Source organism: Giraffa tippelskirchi, chromosome 10, assembly GCF_054371585.1.
Source record: "Giraffa tippelskirchi isolate mGirTip1 chromosome 10, T2T-mGirTip1v1.2.pri, whole genome shotgun sequence".
In the NCBI taxonomy this organism is placed as follows: domain Eukaryota; kingdom Metazoa; phylum Chordata; class Mammalia; order Artiodactyla; family Giraffidae; genus Giraffa; species Giraffa tippelskirchi.
Genome location: NC_137284.1, coordinates 2,228,074 through 2,246,635, shown reverse-complemented (window position 1 = coordinate 2,246,635; position 18,562 = coordinate 2,228,074). Strand labels below are relative to the sequence as shown.

Below are 18,562 nucleotides of genomic sequence, written 5' to 3'. Positions count from 1 at the left end.
TGGCTCTGCCAAGGGCCAGTCTGGCCACCCCTCCTGTGTCTGTAGCCCCTCCCTCTCCATCTCCTTCCTTCTCTTCCACCTGCCCGGAGCATTGGAGTCCACCTGCCTACTGAACAGGTCCACGACAGAATTCGAGATGACCCCTGACCTGCCCACCCTGGCGTCCCCCAGCATGTGAAGCACCACATCCAGGGGCTCTCGTTAGAAACCTGGTCCTTCCCAACGCCCTGTCCCCTCGGCCTGCCCTGTCGACGACGGGTCCAGGGGACTGTGGGCTACGACCCCACAGGCGTCCACCCCAGGACAAGGCACATGGGTTGTGTCCTAAGCTCACCAGGGCTCCCCTTGCCCCGGCCTCCTGCCCTCCCCGGGAAGCCATGCCACCCGGCCCTCAGGCTCACAGAGTGAGTTCTAAAGCCCCTAACTCACGAGCAGGGCCAGGCTCTGTCTCACCCACTCTCACAGCCTCAGATGGCCATGACCCTGGGCCCCTGGGCCCCTGGGCCTTTGCACAGGCTGCTCACGCTGGGAACTCTTCCAGCCACACATCCCCCCACCTTGCCCCCTCCTGGTGGTCTCCAGGCCCCTGACCCCCAGCCAGAGGAGGCCCTGCTTGTCTGGAACATGCCTCTTTCAGCTGGGAAAGAGGGACTTATGGGCCGTTCTGTGCATCCCTGCCTCTGCCTGCCGACCCGTGTGCTCCCAGGAAAGGAACCAGCCCAACCCATCACAGGGGCCACTCTCAATGGCCACCGCTCAGTGGCTTCTCTAGACTCCGTGGCGGTCACATCTGGTCCCTCCATCCAGACCAGAGGGCTCATGTTTGGGGACACTTGCGGTTCTGGAGAAGTGCAGGTTCTCCAGAGAAGCTGCCTAGAGAAGGTTCAGAAGACACACATATGGGCCTTGATAGTGCAATTTCCAGATGTGGGCTTCCCTGGTTCCCTGCTAGCTCAGCTGGTAAAGAATCCGGCTGCAATGCAGGAGACACTGGTTTGATTCCTGGGTCAGAAAGATCCCCTGGAGATGGGATAGGCTACCCACTTCAGTATTCTTAGGCTTCCCTTGTGTCTCAACTGGTAAAGAATCTGCCCACAGTGTGGGAGACCTGGGTTCGATCCCTGGGTTGGGAAGATCCCCTGGAGAAGGAGAAGGATACCCACTCCAGTATTCTGGCCTGGAGAATTCCACGGACTGTATAGTCCATGGGGTCGCAAAGAGTTGGACACGACTAAGCGACTTTCACTTCACTTTACTTCCCTGGTGGCTCAGACAGTAAAGAATCTGCCTGCAATGCAGCAGACCTGGGTTTGATCCCTGGATCGGGAAGATCCCCTGGAGAATGCAATGGCAACCCACTCCAGTATTCTTGCTGGGATAACCCATGAACAGAGGAGCCCGGCGGGCTTTAATCCGTGGAGTTGCAAAGAGTCTGACACACGGAGTGAGAGAGCATGCAGCGCAATTTCCACGCTGGTTATTGGATGCGACCCCTTATCACAAGGTAATGCCGTAAAGCCCTAAAATCAAGACCCAGGTGGGCCACACATAGGGGGCTGTGATTCGGGGACCCCCACCGTCCCCAGACATGCTTTGCCTGGGCCGTGCCGAATTCCCCGTCTCCAGCACTGCTCTGAGAGTGGCCAGGTGACACAGGTCACCCTGGCGTCGGCGTCTCGGGCCGGTGCCTCACACCGCCCCAAGAAGCCCCCGCCTGGGGGTGGGTGCTAGTGGTCTGATGGGGTGTCCGCAGGCCCTGTTGGGGAGGGGGTGGGTGGACCCTGCTGGGGAGAGCGTCCCTGCGCGGGGGCAGGCGGGCTGGCCACCTCGCTGCCCACACAGATGGCTCTTTATGTGAGACCTGACCTGTGGCTCCCGGCCGGCGGGGGTAGAGGGGGCTGGGCACGCTGACCAACCTGCTGCCCGGGGTGGGGGTGCGGTGGCAGCTCCTGCAGGGCAAGAGGGGGCAGGGAGCGGCCTGCCGGCCCCGTAGCTCAGGCTGCAGCCACAGTTGCCCCCTCAGTCTGTCCTCCACGTGCTAGGCTAACAGCTAAAAACAACACGGGTTGCACGGTGGTCCCAAAGCCCCCTCCCTCCACGCGAAGCCTCAGGTCTGCCCATCCCTTCATCTGCTCGGCCCGCAGGCTCCTCCCTAACCCACAGGTGCCCTGCTGCCCTGCTGCTCTCAGGCCGGCGGGTCACACCACAGGCCGCTTCCACCTGTCACGTCCTCTGCTGGGGGCCCGGCTCCCCAGATAGCCTGGCGCCCTGCTCCCTGCACCCCGGAGATCTATTCTGTGGCCCGGCACACCCACCCGTCCTTCCCGAAAGGCCCAGGTCTCGTCTGGACGGAGGGCTTCTCCTGAGAGGCAGCGAAGGCCTTCCTGAGAGCGGGCCCGCCGAGCAGCCCGTGTGCTGGGCATTTTCTGGTGCCGGACACCGCCTCTCATCTCCTACACGAGGATCCGGGGGTCAGAGGGGGGTCAGAGGGGGCCCCCCCACCCGTTGGAGAAGTTACCCCGGAGAAGCAGGCCTCCTCCGGGAGCCTCTTCCAGACTTGGGGAGGGGGTCGCGGCTGACCTGCTCTGGGCCAGCGGGGGCGAGGGAGGCCCCCCGCCCCGAACCGGGGGTGGAGGAGCGGCCGGGACCGCGGCATGAATGGATGCCCCGGTGCGGAGGGCGGGAGTGCGGAGCAGGAACGGGGTGGGGAGGGAGCGCTGCCAACCCAAACAGCCAGCGCGCCTCGGCCCCGTGTTTAATCCACAAAAATTTCCATCTGCCCCTGGAGCGCTCGGAACCCGGGCAACGAGAGGCCGTCCACTCGGCAGAATAAACACAGCTCCGCACGGCCGCTGCCACGTGCGCGCGTCCCGGGAACGGACGGCCGCGGCCGCCATTTTGTGAGTCCCGACGGCCGCGCTGGAGCCCGGCCCGCGGGCCCCGGGCGGGAGGAGGCCGCCCGCGCGCCGGTGAGGGCTGCGGCCGTCCACCTGCCGCCCGGCCCCGCCAGACCGGGCCGGGAGCGGCGGAGCGGGAGGAGGTCCCCAACCCGGCCGCGGGCCGCCCGGCCACCCGACTCCGGGCCCGCCGTCTCCAGCATCCGCAGGGCCGGGCCTGGGCCGGCTGCCTCTCTCCGGGCCGGTCGCCTCCCGGAGCGGCAGGGACAGCCCTGCCTCTGCGCTGGGACGTCTATTTTTGGTTGTGACCAAGCCACTGCTTAATATGCAGGACCGGCCGGGCGCAGGCTATGCCCTGACCCGCAGGGTGACAAGTTTAAAAAAGGGCCCATTTTGATCCAAAGACATGTTTTTTTCTGAGGTCGGCCAAGGCGGCGGGGCAGGGTTCGCCACAAAGACAAGGCCGGGGGTGCCCTCACGCCCCGGGCCCCCGGACGGTCTGCCCAGCCCAAGCCCGGCCCTTGATCACAGAGCCACAAGCAGGCTGCGGGGCGCTGCCAGCCGCTGCCCGCCGATACGCAAGTCCCTGCCCACTTGCTCCCTGCCCCCAGCCTCTCTCAGAAGCCATCCACCCACAACACAGACTGGAGCTAAAGTTTGAAAAAAATGTAAATTTCCTTTCTGGCCAATATTGGAGGCCTATAAATAGAGTCATTCAGGAGAGGCCGACTTGGGGGGGAGTGGTAATCGTCCCCCGGCCGGGCTGGGAGAGAAACACCCAGGAAAAGGGGGGAAAGTGGTCCTCAGGGGGCTGCCCCGGATGTGGGGAGCAGGAGGCCACAGCGCAGGTGGGGACACTGAGGCTCGGACTCGGGGGGCCGGTCTCGGGCTCCGTGGTCGGGGTGGAGCAGAGCGGGGCTCTCTGACTGGCCCCGACCCCCTCCCTGCCCACCCTCACGCCCACTCTGCACTCAGACGCCAGGCCTGGAGGCTCTGGGCTTGCAGTACTTCCCCTGCCCCAGGCCCTCTGCCGTGAGGTTCCTCTGCCTGGATGTGGATCAAGCCCCGCATCCTCCCGACAGCGCCTGCCTTAGTCACACCAGTGGCATCCCCTCCGCTGACCAGTGGGAAGACGCACACATGAGAACTGACATGACCTCCTGGGTCCATGACCAGTGAGCCGGGGTGGGGGGCTTGAGCCCCAGCCGCTGATTGCAAAGTGCAGGGGGAGGCCCGGGAGGGGCCTCTGTGAAACGGGAAGAGGATGCCCCTTCGGCCCACACGCGTGTGTGGGCAGCCTTGTCCTTTCCGTCAGAGGAAGACACGTGAATGTGAACACACAGGCGTGGGAGCCCAGGCTTTCCGGCCCTGGACTTGGCTCTGCCCCTCTGAGGCAGGACTGCAGAGACACGTGGGGTGGGTCTGGGGAAGAGGTGGTACAAAGGGCCTCGGAAGCCCCTGGCTGGTCTCGCCACAGGCAGCTCTGGGGCAGATCCCAGGCCCTTGGGTGTCAGGTATGGGCGCGGCAGCCACAGGAGACCAGACCTGGACAGGTGGCCTGGTGCTCACATACCCTCCCCTTCGGGAGAGTGGGAAACAGGCTCAGAGAGGCTGGTGAGCAGTGCCCATCCCCTCGGAGAGGGCATCCCTGGGATGTACCGGGTACGTCTCCACCAGCCTCCTTCAGTCCCAAGCCCCCTGGAGGTGGGGCCTATGACACGTGAGGTGCAGTCTTCAAGATCACTGTTTTGGCTGAACACCTCCCATGCCAGGCCCCAGACCTAGAACCTGAGGTGGAACAGACTCCCAAAGCCAGCACTCACGTTCCTTCCGGGAGACGGGCTCTCGCTGGCCAAGAGGAGGTGGACTGGTGGGGTACAGAGAGGGGGTGAGCTACGAGGCCAGCCCTCTTGCTTCCACATCAGGAGAGGCTCAGGAGCCGCCCGAGCATCAGCTCCAGGCCAGTGGAGCGCTGACCTCCCTCCCGTGACCGTGGCCTCTTGGACATGCCCCCCTGGACACCACAGGGTCCTGAAGATCTTACCCTTGATGGGATGGAAGGGCTGGGAGGCCTACAGGTCCCCTGGGGCCACCTGACCAACGCCCTCACTCAGGGACAGGGAACCAAGCCTCTGAAAAGAAGGGGTGGGATTTTAGCATCTCCTGTAAAAACCGGACTCACGGATGTGATGGGTGACCCGGTCTTCTGACCTCGGGAGTGGGGTGTGCGGGGCTCCTGCTGAGGTGGCTCAGCCCCTCCGAGAGGGAGTCCTGCTCCAGCCCTGTCAGCGGGACCTTGGGGACAAGGGTGGAGTGAGCAGGGCTCGGACGGCAGCTCAGGCCCCGCGGCGGGCCACACTGCCTGCCCATTGGCCCTGGTTCGTCCCTTTCATGCTCACGGCGGTGCCAGCCTATGGGGGGGCCGGATGGTCAGGCCTGAATCTCCCAGGCCTTTCTCCCTGGGTGCCCCCTAACCCTGATGGGCACTTGACCCACAAAACCAAGTCTAGCGTGTGGGCCCCTAGGGTGCTGGGCTGTTCTAGGGGTCCTGCTGGGGGCAGAGGGCAGGTCCCTGGCCATGTTGCTGTTCCCGTCCATGGCGGCTGCTGACCTGGGACCTTGGGGAGGGCTGTTGAGGGGAGCTGTGTGCGGGCGGGGACAGGTGGGCAGGCCCGCGTCACGGGGTGCGTCTGCCATCTCTGAGGGAACATGGGTGGAGGAGACGGACGTCCCACCACACGGACGACCCCAGAGGGTCCTGCTGGGACGACAGACCCCACACTGCTCTGGGTGGGACCACATGGCTAGTTCTGCTGGTGGGATGGAGCAGAAGTGATGTGTGTGTACGGCTTCTGGGCTGGGGCTGGGCCTCGGGCCTGGACCCGATGGACCTTGTCCCCCATCTTGGCATAGAGTGGATCTTTGGGAAAGGAGGCTCAGATCAGTGACCAAGACTTGGGTGCTGAGGGAACCTGGAGTCCTGGGGAGGGGCTGTGGGGGAAGGATGCTGAGTTTAGGGGCTAGTTTTCCTGGCGGGAGAGCAGCCCCAGCAGACAGAGGACCGAGGCCAGAGCAGGAAACGGGACGGAACACCACATTTCTACCTGAACGACCTTGAACTCGCACACAGACTGCAAGGGGCACCCTGACCTTGAACAAACGAGGATTGAGCCACTCAAAGTTGCACCCGGGCTGTCTGCTGCCGGGACAGCCCCTGTGCCCTGGAGCTGGGCTGGGCTCCCTGGCCCTCCCCATGGCTGTCCTGGGCAGCGCAGTTTCTGGGAACCTGAGTTCTCGGCATCTCAGGTTTCTGGCTTAGCCACTCATCAGCCACTGACAGCCATCGGGCTGAGTGGTACCTACAGCTGGAGGAGTCTCCTTTACTCAGCTCTTCGCTCACTGCAACTAAGTAGCTCCTCATTTCTCTCAGTCACTCATTAGAGCATGGCTAGCATCCTGATACGTAGGCCTCTGACCCTGGAGCTTCCTTTCCTGGGATTCAAAGGTACATGCACTTCTAATGTTCACAGATGCTGCTAGATTCCTTTCCAGAAGTGTAACCCTGTAGTAATTTGAGTCCCCACCAGCAGTGTGTGAGAATGCCTGTTTTCCCACGTGCGTGCCAGCACTGGGTATTATCATTTTCTTAAACCATGATGTCACTGCGCATTCCCTTGGCCATGGGTGGGGGTGGGCCTCTTCCCACAGATCTTTGGCCAAAGCTGGGCCGTCTGTTGAAAGCTGCCCCCCTGAGCCAGGCTCTAGGCAAGGCCTGTGGGGGCTGCCTTGGCCGTGAGAATGCTGGACTCTGACCTTGGTTCCCTCCAGGAGCATGGCAGCCCCGTCCCGGGGCCGTCAAGTCTCCTTGTGGCTCGAGGGGTACAGGGACTCCCTGGCAGCCCTGCCCACCTCTGCCCAGGAATGGGGATGGCAGCGCTTAGCGTCAACTGACGCTTTCATTATAGGTTTATCTTTGAAACCCTAGACAAAACAGGGCTTGTGTGGTTTGACTGAAGAGCCAGCACCTCAGGACCTCGCCATCCACTAAGACGGCTCCTCAGGAAAGAAAAAATACACTAACCTTAAAATAACCAGTTCCCAGAATAGCAGCTAATGACGGCTTCTGAAGGGGACCCTTTGATCAGGCAAAGCCCACGCCTTCGCCTATTTACGGCCCTGCCACTCAAGAGCAGTTCACCAGCAAAGAGAGGAGTGTTGCAGGAGCAGAGGGATGATGGGGAGCTACGCATGGGGTGCGGGGAGCCCCTTTGAGACTGCCCAGGCTTCAGAGGCAACTGGCCCCAGCTGCAGATGAGGTGCCCCGCGGAGTCCGAGACAGCCTGGGAACGCAGCCTCACAAGGTCAACGCTGTTCCTATGGCCGCCAGGAGCCAAGGCTGGCGGGAGACAGATGCTGTTATAAGAACCAGGATGCCAGGCAGATGGTCTCAGGGAGGTGTGGGTCACGTGCTCTGAAGGCTCGAGTCTGAGGACTGGGAGCCCAAGAGGGTGCAGGGACATTCAGAGGGGATGCTGGGCCTGGGAGATGCTCCCCCCACCAGCCCCCCCCACCTGCCCCACATCAGCACCTGCTCACCCGTTTGGTGTTCACCCAGCACTTCCCTGCGCCCGGCCTGGTCACATGCTCAGGGGCCATTCCCGCCTCTGCCCGCCAGCACACAACAGTCTAAAGTTACGGTGCCATAGCCTGTCACCAGCCAAGCTCACCTACAGAGCACTGGAGATGTGGCTGACCCCGAGAAACTGGATCTCAATTTGATTGAATTTTAATGAATTCAGATTTAAATACAGATCCCCAACTCAGTTATTAGAAAACTTTTAACGACAGTTGTTTGGAGTGCTAATTTAGGCATGAGAATCTCCCTTTACAACTGTAAATCTTCTGATACCTAAATGCAGACCAAGCAGTTCTTATGAAAATTCAGCATCCAGATAGAGGCATGCTCTAGGTCTAAAACACACACTGGCTTTTGGAGACAGGATGTTGTCTACCCTAACCATTCTTTTAATATCATATATTGAAATGATAATTTAACTTTTTTTTTTTTTTTTTAGTTTTTGGTCATGCTGTGCAGCATATGAGATCTTAGTTCCCTGACCAGGCATTGAACCTGCTCCCTATGCAGTGGAAGCGCAGAGTCTTAATCACTGTCTCCCAGGGAAGTCCCAAAGTGATAATGTTTTAATCTACTGGGTTAGATAAAATATGTTGCAATGAATTTAACTTGTTTCTTTTTATTTTTCTGATGTGGCTATTAGAAAGTTTGACATTATATCTGTGGCTCCCATTATATTTCTATTGGGCAATGTTGGTCTGAATTGGGGATCAGCAAACTTTCTTGTAAACTGCCAGATAGTAAATATCATAGGCATTAGGGATCATACACAGGCTTTGTCACACATTCTTTAGGTCAGGGGCCAGATTTGGTCCATGGGCCCCAGTTTGCTGTCCCCTGGTCTAGAGGCTCCTATCTCTAGATCCTTGGCCTCAGTACAAGTTAGTGGGGGAGTCCTTTCTCTCTGAGGCCCAGGGGGCTTGGAGAAGGGCATTCTTCTCAGTCCAGTCCCTAACGACTGCTGGCCCAATACAGAACCACTGGAGCCCCAGAATGAGATCTACTTATCACTAAGACCCCACAGACCAGCATGAACCAGACACATTGCTACTGACCAGCATCTCGCAATTTCATGGGGAGATGAAGCCTAGGAAGGTCAGGAATCAGCACATGGAGTTGGAACAGCAGCCAGAAGACCCAGGCTACCCAGAAAAACCCCACCTTCCAAACCCTGACTCTGTACCCTGTAAGTGAACAAGACCTTGTCTGCCTGCAAGACTCATTGGCCTTGATGAGCTAGTCGGGAGGTAAGAGAGATCAGAGGCTGAACGCACAGTGAATGTGGAACCCACAGAGGTAAGAGGTGTCCTGAAGGCATTTGATGAACTGAGTAAACTTGAGCTTTGGTTTTCACAGTCTCGCAGGGGATGGATGCCTAGGTATCCAAGCCCAGACCTGCCCCAGGTGGGAAGTGTTACGGCAGAGCCCTATGTAAAGCTAGAACCTTCAAAGTGCTCTGTGTTCAGTGTGAAGGTTCAATAGTCAGTGAGAAATAACCCAGTCCCTGAAAAGACTATATAGAAAATTGCTTTGCTGCTAACAGGAGTGGAACAATATTTGATCTGAGAAGCCATATCCACAAGCTGGTATGCTCAGCTTGGAAGCCTAAATGCACACCACGTGAGTGGTCCCAAAAATGTTGAGCCTAGAATTTATAGCTCAGGCTGGTAGTGCTCCCACATGTATAGCAATGGAAGAAATTAACATAGATCCTCCCCAGGGTCAACTTCACATTAGACCTCAAAAATCCTCAGAGATACATGGTAAGATATATGAACTTATGATTAAAAAAGGGAAATCCTCAAAGGGAACAAAACACCATGAATGAGGGCCAGGAGGAAAAAAACATAAACAGATAAGGTGACTCACAAAGACTTAGAATTAACAGAAACTCCTGCCTGCAATGCAGGAGACCTGGGTTTGATCCCTGGCTTGGGGCGATCCCCTGGAGAAGGGAATGGCTTACCCACTCCAGTATTCTTGCCTGGAAAATTCCATGGACAGAGGATCCTGGCAGGCTACAGTCATGGAGTTGCAAAGAGTCAGATATGACTGAGCAACTAACACTTTCACGCTTTCAAACATAAAATAGCTGTATTCAATACATTTCAAGAAATTTTTTTCAAGTTTGAATGTACAAGTGAAAAGAAAGGTAGTATAAAAAGGTCTATCAAGTATGCATAAGAACCAAATAGGATTTCCATAAATAGAAAAACAATCATTGAAATTTAAAATTCTTTGGATAGGTTTAACTGTAGATTAGACACAGCTGAAGAAATAATTAGTGAATTGGAAATGGATCAGAAGACATTATCCAGAATGCAGTACAGAGAACAAAGTGACTTTTTATAAAAGAAAAAGAGAGAAGCACTAAGAGATGGAGAGGACGGAGGTGTCCAGGGAAAGTTCCAGAAGAGACAGGGAACCAAAGCAAAGTATGAAGAGAGAGTGGCTGAGTGTAATCCTGACCTGATGCAGTTCACCAACCACACACCAAGGAAACTCAATGAATTTTAAGCAGAATGAACAAATGACACTCTCTAATAACACAATGAAAATGCAAAACACTCGAGTCAAAGGAAAGAGCGTAAAACCAGCCAGAAAGAAAAGATGCCTTCTGAAGAGCAGCGACTCACTGTCATCTCTGTTCTCAATGGAAACAATGAAAGTCAAACAACAGCTTGATCATATTTTCAGTGTGTTAAAAGAACATCATTTTGGTAACCTAGGGTCTAGAATTTTGTAGCCAGTGGAAATATTTTTTAAGAACAACAGTAAAACCATCATTTTAAAACAAATAAAATCAGAAGGGTTTTGTTTTTTGCTGAATAAAATTCTAATGAATACTTGAGTCAAAAAAAGTGACCCCAGATATAAGATCTGAGATAAAAAATAAACGATGTGTGACAAAACATGCAAATAGATGGGTAAATTTAAACATATATTGATTATATAAAACACTACTAATTATGTTTGAGCTTACATATACAACAAAACATATAAGTTAGCTGGAGAGATTGAAACTAAAATGTTTTAAGGTACTTATTTGATTACAGATGCGGGTAAACATAGCAAATGGCTTTATTATATAACTGTTTAGAAAGTCCTAGGTTACCTTCTACAAGAATGGTCATATAACTTCAAAACCAGTAAAAGAAAATGTGCAATGAAAAATAACTATCAATCCAACAAGAGACAAGAAAGAAGAGCAAAGTAAACATTAAAAAATTTAGTACAAATAAAAAGCACAAAATACATGGCTATAAATCAATCAAAATACATTGGAAATTATATTAAGTATAGATGTATTAAATAATTTTTAAAAATCTAGAGTTTACCAAAGACATCTAAAATGTGTATATGATTAAAAAAAGAATTAAAAAACCCAACACCAAAATCAGAAAGAAAAAAAAACCCACAAGAAAACTACAGAACAGTATCTTTTATGAATATAGATGCAAACATTCCTAACAAAATCTTAGCAAACCAAATCCAATGACAGATAAAAGAGATTGTACACCATGATCAAGTGGGAAATACAAGATTGGTTTAAAACCCCCAAATCAGTTAATGTATCACATCATATTAATAGAGATAAGGGCTAAAAAGCACATGACCGTCTCAAAAGTTGCAGAATGGGCAATTGAGAAAATCTAACATCCATTTGTGAGAAGAACTCTGAACACACACTACGAATAGAAGGAAACATCCTCAACTCAACAAACAGCATTTAATGAAAACCTACATCATATTTAGTGGTAAATGATGGAATAGTTTGCCCTACAAGACTTTCTCTAGCCACTTGTAGTTAACATTTTACTAGACAGTCAAGCTAGTGTAATTAGGTAGAAAAGGAAATTAAAGGCATACAGTTTGGAAGGAAGACATAAAATTGTCCTTATTCATACATGACAAAAGTGAAAGTAAAAGTCGCTTAGTTTTGTCTGACTCTGCAACCCCATGGACTGTAGCCTGCCCCAGGCTCCTCTGTCCATGGGATTCTCCAGGCAAGAATACTGGAGTGGGTTGCCATTTCCTTCTCCACGGGATCTTCCCAACCCAGGGATTGAACCCAGGTCTCCCACATTGCAGTCAGATTCTTTACCATCTGAGCCAACAGGGAAGCCCCATATATGACATGATCCTATATGTAGCAAATCCTAAGGAATCAACAACAACAAAATTTACTAGCAGTAATAACAATGAAGTCACAGTTTGTAAGCTTAATATAAAAATTTAATTGCATTTCTCTATACTGCTGCTGCTGCTAAGTCACTTCAGTCGTGTCCGACTCTGTGCGACCCCATAGACGGCAGCCCACCAGGCTCCTCTGTCCCTGGGATTCTCCAGGCAAGAATACTGGAGTGGGTTACCATTTACTTCTCCAATGCATGCATGCATGCTAAGTCATTTCAGTCTTGTCTGACCCTGTGCGACCCTATGGACAGCAGCCCACCAGGCTCCTCCGTCCACAGGATTCTCTAGGCAAGAATATTGGAGTGGGTTGCCATTTCCTTCTCTAATTTCTGTATACCAGTAACAACTCAAAAATGAAATTAAGAAAACAATTCCATTAACAGTACCATCAAAAATAATAAAATATTTAGAGAGAAAGTTAACAAAGGATATGTAAGATTTATACACTGAAAACTATAAAATATAATGGGAAGAAATTAAAATAGATCAAATAAACAGAAGGATATACCATGTTCATGAACTAGAAGACTCAATACTGTTAAGATGTCAAGTTTTCCCAAATGGATCTATAGATTCAATACAATCTCTAGGAAAATCCTATCAGGTTTCTTCTTTTTTTTTCTCTCTCTCTCTCTCTTATTTACTTATTTTTTGGTAGAAACTGGGAAGCTGACTCTAAAATTCATATAAAAATTCATAAAACTTAGAAAGGGCAAAATGAATTGAGAAAGAAGAAAATTGGAGGACTAACACTACCTGATTTCAAAACTTACTGCAAAGCTACAATAATCAAGATAGAATAATGTGGATTTAAAGACAGGGCTAGAGACCAGGAGTCCAGAATTGAGAATCCAGAAGTAAACCCATATACTTACGTTCAATTGATTTTTGACAAAGGCGTCATGAAAATTCAATGAGGGACTTTTCAACAAATGGTACCAAGGCAACTGGATATCTATAGCAAACAGAACAAAAACCAAACCAAAACAACAAAAACCCCAAACGTTTCCACATACCACATCCCAAAATTAACTCAAAATAAATCACAGACCTAAATGTAAGAGTTAAAACTAAAAAAAAGTCTACCAGAAAAAAATAGAAGGAAACGTTCATGTCCCTGGATTAGGCAGAGAAGTCTTACATACAACATCAAAAGCATGAGTCATACAAGAAAAGATAAGTTGGACTTCTTTACAATTTAAAACTTTTGTGTTTTAAAAGACATGATTAAGAACATGAAAAGACGGCCACAGAGTGGGAGAAAATACTTGCAAGTCATATATCTGATAAAAGACTTGTATCCAGAACATATAAACAACTCTTACAACTCAAGAACAGAACTACTTAATTAGAAAATAGTCAGGAGGGTTGAATAAACATTTCCCCTGAGAAGACTATGAATGGCTAATAAGCACATGAAAAGTCGCTCAACATCATTAGTGATTAAGGAAATGCAAATCAAACCCACAGCTAGAATGGCGAAAAGAAAAAAGACCAACCATACCATGTATTTGTAAGGATATAGAGAAAGTGGAACCTTTGTGTGTTACTGGTGGGAAATCAAAATGGTACAAACTCTTTGGAAAACAGTTTAGAAGTGTTTTAGAAAGTTAAACAGAAACTTACCATATGACCCATCAATTCCCCTCTTAGGAACCTGACCGAAGGAAATGAAAACATATGTCCATACACAGACTCGTAGATAAAAAGTTCACAGCGGCATTGACCATAATAGCCTCAAACTGGAAACAGTCCAAACGCCTATCAACTTGCAAATGGATAAACAGAATGTGGTTGATCCATACAACAGAATGCTGCTGAGAGTTAAGAAGAAAAGAAATACATGATGCAGCACAGACGACCCTCAAGAATGTTACGTTATGTGAGAAAAGCTAAACACACAACACCACAAGCTGTCTGATTCCATTTGTAGGGAACATCCAGAAAAGGCAGATTTCTAGCCTTATTGAAAGTTAAGGCTACAGAGACAGAAAGCTGGCGGTGCTTGCAAATGGAACTGAGGGAATTGGGGGTGTTGAAAATGTTCCCAAACTTCATTTTGATGTTGGTTGCACATCAAATTAGAGATTTACTAAAATGTGCTGTCTGCATTTATAGTGGGTGAATTTTATGGCACGTAAATTATACCTCAAGAAAGCTTAACAAAAAAGATTACAAAGAAAATTAGGTTTGTATAACAATGTTAATAGGCTTTAAGGGGGGGGGGAAAGCCTGCTTGAGAGAAAGAGGGTATTATGGAACACATCGATCACACTGAATCCAGCAGTGAATATACAAAAAATGGAATATTATATGTACATGATCACAAGATCTAAAAAATATACGAAGCAAAAATGGACAGAAATATAAAGTAGGGAAATTCTGCACAATAGTTGGCACTTCAATACATTTCTCAGTAATGATAGATCAAGTAGATAAAAACATTCCAGTGAGGAACCAATTAACAAGCTTGTTCTAACAGACACAAGTGTAACACCGCAACTGACAACTTCAAAATACACATTTTATTCAAACAGAGAAGGTACATTTACAAATATTGAAGACATCTTGTACCTATGCAACATATTTCAAAACGTTTCAAAGGACTGATGCCCTGCAGAGCACTTTCTCTGACAGTCGAGCAGTAACACTTATAACGATGATGAAAATCATATTGCAAAATAGCTCCTGGGATAAACAGGAGGTCATAGTGGAGACTTGAGAAATCTTTATGTGAATGAACATTACAATTGAATGCTGCAGATTAAAACCTGGGGCATGAAGTTTCACTGGCATTTAGAGAAAAATAAAAGTGTAGCCTTAAGAGCACACATCAGAAATCTAGAAAGTCTAAAAATGAATTCAACCTAACAAGTTAAAGAAAGAATAAAACATTAAACCCAAGTAAATAGAAGGAAGAAAATAAAGGGAATGAAACAAAACAAACTGACAAAAGGGAGGATCAACCAAGTCAAACGTGTGTTGAAGACGCGAATAAAACTGTCAAGGAGCTCGCAAGCGTGAACGATGGAGATACGCGAAGGCACAGACAAGCAAATGAGATAGGGGCTCAGCGGTAAAGAATCCGCTTGCCAATGCAGGAGGCAAGAGCGTTTGATCCCTGGGTCGGGAAGATCCCCTGGATGGGGCAGGGTTGGCAACCCACTCCAGTATTCTTGCCTGGACAATCCCATGGACAGAGGAGCCTGGCGGCTACAGTCCACGGGGCCGCAAAGAGTCGGACACGACTGAGCGACTCAACGACAGCAACAAACTACGGATGGTGCAGGTGCTAAAATGACAATAAACACCAACAAATGTGAGAACCAGGGTGGAATGTGCACATTGTCAGAGTGAGCGACTTATCAAAACTGACACAAGAAGAGATAGAGAACCCTACCCGTCCCGCAACCATCCGAGTCGTTGACGCAATGAAAAATCTGCCCACAGAGAACGCGGCGGGCCTGAACACGGGTGGCTTTTCCTTCCAGTTTCTCCAAACATTCTGGGGAAGAAAACCCTAACCCTATACAAAATATTCTAGAATACAAAAGAAGACACATGGCTTCTTAGCTCATTCCGTGAGGCTCTCCTAAACGGGATGCCCAAACAGATGAGAACAGAAGGACCTATCTCACCCACAAATGTGGACACAATGATTCTGAAGGAAAGGTGAGCAAGAGAGTTTCCGCAGCGTCTAAGAAAGATTATACAACGGGAAGGACTGGGATGCGGTGGGGAGAGGCCAGAGACCACATAGATGTCTGGAAAAATAGTCTAAGCCCAAGATAATAGAGGCCCAAACTCAGCAGGCAGGGTGTGTAGCTGGCGTGCAAGGGTGAGCAGCTTTGAGGGGCTCTAGGGAGGGAGGCAGGGGGAGCTGCCGGGATGGTCATGCCTCCGGGTCCTGCTTTTAGGCCCGGGGGATGGAGAGGTCCGGGAGGAGGACAGAGCAGGAGGAGGGAGGTTGGGAACAGACGCCAGGTCCCTGGTGACCTGGCCCTCCTGGTATAGGGAGGGGCTGGGGCGGTGAGGCGGCGGGGGGCCCGGGCTGGGGGCACGTCTGTCCAGGAGAGAGGTGTGCCCAGCCAGGGTTCTAGGACGGGGCGGTGGAAGGAATGCCAGGTGGGGGAGGGCCCTTCCCACCCTGTCTCTCTGAACTGGGGCCTGGAAACCCAGGACTCCCGGTGTCCGGCTCTGAGCCATGAACATTTCCGGCAAAAACAGAGAAGAAAGAAATTCTCCCAGCCCACTGTGTTCCTCATATCAGCAAAAGCAGTGTGAGCTGAGCTTGCAAAATAAACAGGGCTCAATGTAAACACTGCAGCAGGTCCAGGGGCCGGAGCTAAGAATACACACTGGGGGGAGGAAGGTGGGAGCCGACTGCTTCATCAGGTCCCTGGAGAGCCCAGGGTCCTTGCCTCGCGGCAGCCCTGACAGGGAGGGGCCCCAGGGCTGGGGGTCGTGTTCTCAGGACCCGTCCCAGGGCTGGCGAGGCGTCCCCCCAGGGCAGAGTCTGACCACTGCCGCCAGCGGACCCCGCTGCTGCCTGCCCCCACCCCGCCCCCAGCCTGGCGCTCCTTGTTCGGACACGGCTTCTTCTCACCAGACCCCTTGTGTTTATGAAATTCTTTTCTGCTGTCTCTCTCCACCTTATCTGCCCCTCCAGCCGTGGCTTCCGCTGGGGCTAGCTCTGACTAACTAGCTAATTAGACAGCTGCGCAAACTCCCTGGGCCTCGGTTTCCCTACTTGTAAAAGAGAATTTATTTGGGCAAAGGCTGTTCTCCCCCCCCCCCCGCCGCCAAGTACAGAACGTGCAAGAGCAGCTCCCGTGTCTCCTCTGGGGACCTGCGGGTCCCCCAGGCCCCTGGGTGAGGCCAGGTTTGGGGGGTGTGGGGTGTAGGCCCCGGGCAGGACGCTGTTTCGGCCCTGCACGCCCCTGGAGCCAGGCAGGCCTAGACAGCCAGCCCAGGCCAGGGACAGGTGTGCCGGGCTCCCCCTGCAAGACAGGGGTTGGGGGGGTAGGGTGGCTGCGTGCCTCCCAAGCCCCCTCCCCCTCCTCTCCCAGCCCCTCTTCCTGAGGCCGCGAGCCGGCTGAGAGGAGACCGCCGCCCTCCCCGCCGAGGGCCGGAGCCCAGATGAGGAAGCAGTTGGGGCCCAGGCTCCCTTCCGGCCTGAGGCCGGCCCGGCGTGCGGGGAAGGCTCAGGGCGGGGGCTCAGCCGGCAGGCCGGCTGGCACTGCCGCTGCCGCGGGCCTGCTGGGTGTACGAGGGCCGGACGGCTGCTGTGTTTCCTGCCCCCAACTTCCCACGTCAGCAGGATTGCCAGGGGGTTGTTTATGGGCCTGATGGCCGCTGTGATATGCTGATAACTAACTGGGGCCTGGGACACGCTTCCCAGGGTCCCTCCCCGAGGGGCATCGGCCGGCGGAGGAGGGGCCCACGGAGGCCTCGCCTGGGTGCCCGCACGTCCACGGGGGCGGGGAGCGTGGAGCAGCCTCAGGACTCCAAGTGACGGAGCCTCTTGGCCGAACCAGCTCTGAGGGGGAAAGGGGAGGCCAACGCGGACCATCGCAGCATCCTCGCTGCCCAGGAACAGGCGGCCCCTCTCCTGGGCTCAGAGCCTGATGGGTGGAGGCCGCCAGGGGCCTTGCTCCCAAACCTTGTCCTCCAGGACCCTCCCCTGCTTGGTTGTTGGGATCTGAAGAAATGTGGGTCTATAATGGTGCACCCCCCAAGGCCAGCACAGGCCCCACCTCGGCCTGCCACGCTGCCCCTGGCTGACTAAGGGCTCTGTCCTGATTCTTAGACCCCACAGGTGGCCGGAGGGCTCCGGGGGACCCTGGGCGCCCCATCACCACCCCCAGAGGACACCAGGCTCCAGCCTAGGCCTAGAGGAGTGGCTTGTCCTGAGCAGGGCAGAGTCGTAGGTAAGCCCCAGGTCAGTGGGACGGGGGACAGAACCAGACCAGGGCAGGGACGCGGAGAGGGGTGAGAGCATCTGGGCGGTGGGACAGCGGGTGCCCCCAGGGCGGCTGGGGGGGTGCCGGCTCACGGGCCCGGGGGCCACCATAACCCCCGCTGGCTGTGGGGGTCACTCAGCAAAAGCTGTCCCAGGGCCAGGCGAGGGGGCCCATGAGGGGCGCTGCGTCTGCTGCCTGGCTGTACCTCTGCTTCCTTTATTTTTTGTTGTTGAAATATTTATTTGGCTGCACCGGGTCTTAGTTGTGGCACAAGGAACCTTCTTTTTAATTGCTCCATGTGGGATCCGCATGTGAGCTCTTTTGTTGCAGCATGTGGGATCTAGGTCCCAACCAGGGATCGAACCCAGGCTCCCTGCATTGGAAACACGAAGTCAGCCCCTGGACCACCAGGGAAGGCCCCCTCTGCTTCCCGTGATGACTGAAAGCCCCACCCAGAGGGCCTGGTCTGCTGTACTCAGCACGGTCACCCGCTGCTTCTCACGGAACGCGCCAGCCCTGGTCACACACAGGAGACAGACTGAGAGCCAAGGATGGGTCACCATGGAAGCAGAGTCCAGGGCCCCTGAGGCTCTGATGCCGCCGGCCTGGGGAGCTGACCATTCTTGGTTTCAGTTCCCATCCTGCCAGACAGGCGTCCACCACTGGGCTGTCTGCTCTTGGACAGGACAAAGGCCCTGCTTAGCTCTGTGCTGGCCGAGATGGGCCAGCCCTCCAGTGGGGTCAGGATGTCAGGGTCACACAGCCCCAGAGGGCCAGGCCGGAGGGTGAGGGCCCCCGTTTCACCTGGACAGCGGCCCTCCCTCTCAGACCCCACGTACTGGATCGTGACCCCACACCCGCCCCGGCCG

At 53.1% G+C, this 18,562-nt stretch overlaps 1 protein-coding gene across 6 annotated transcripts in view; it reads right to left on the bottom strand.

Annotated features, from left to right (window-relative positions):
* KCNQ1 (potassium voltage-gated channel subfamily Q member 1) overlaps positions 1-18,562 on the bottom strand; it is a 364,825-nt gene that overhangs the window by 50,963 nt on the left and 295,300 nt on the right. The window lies entirely within an intron of this gene.